Here is a 332-nt window from a genome sequence, read left to right on the forward strand (position 1 = left end):
TTTTTTTTTTTTTTTTTTTTTTTTTTTTGAAAATATGTTGTGTAAGTTAAAAAAATAAAATCTTATAAAGTTGTTGACATTATGTTATTTCCACGAAGCATTATCTTACAATAATTATTATTCACAAAAACTCGTATGAGATGATTTCATGGGATCAATTTTATGAGACATATATTTTATTTGAGTCAACCATAAAATTATATTACTTTTTTATACCAAATATGGAAGGGCTGACTCATCTCATGAATTTTTATTTGTGATACTATCTCACAAGAAATCTACTCATTATTATCATCTTGATCTTGATTCACGTAGTAAATTTTTTTTTTTTT

This window comes from Primulina huaijiensis, chromosome 8 (assembly GCF_012295235.1).
Source record: "Primulina huaijiensis isolate GDHJ02 chromosome 8, ASM1229523v2, whole genome shotgun sequence".
Taxonomy (NCBI): Eukaryota; Viridiplantae; Streptophyta; class Magnoliopsida; order Lamiales; family Gesneriaceae; genus Primulina; species Primulina huaijiensis.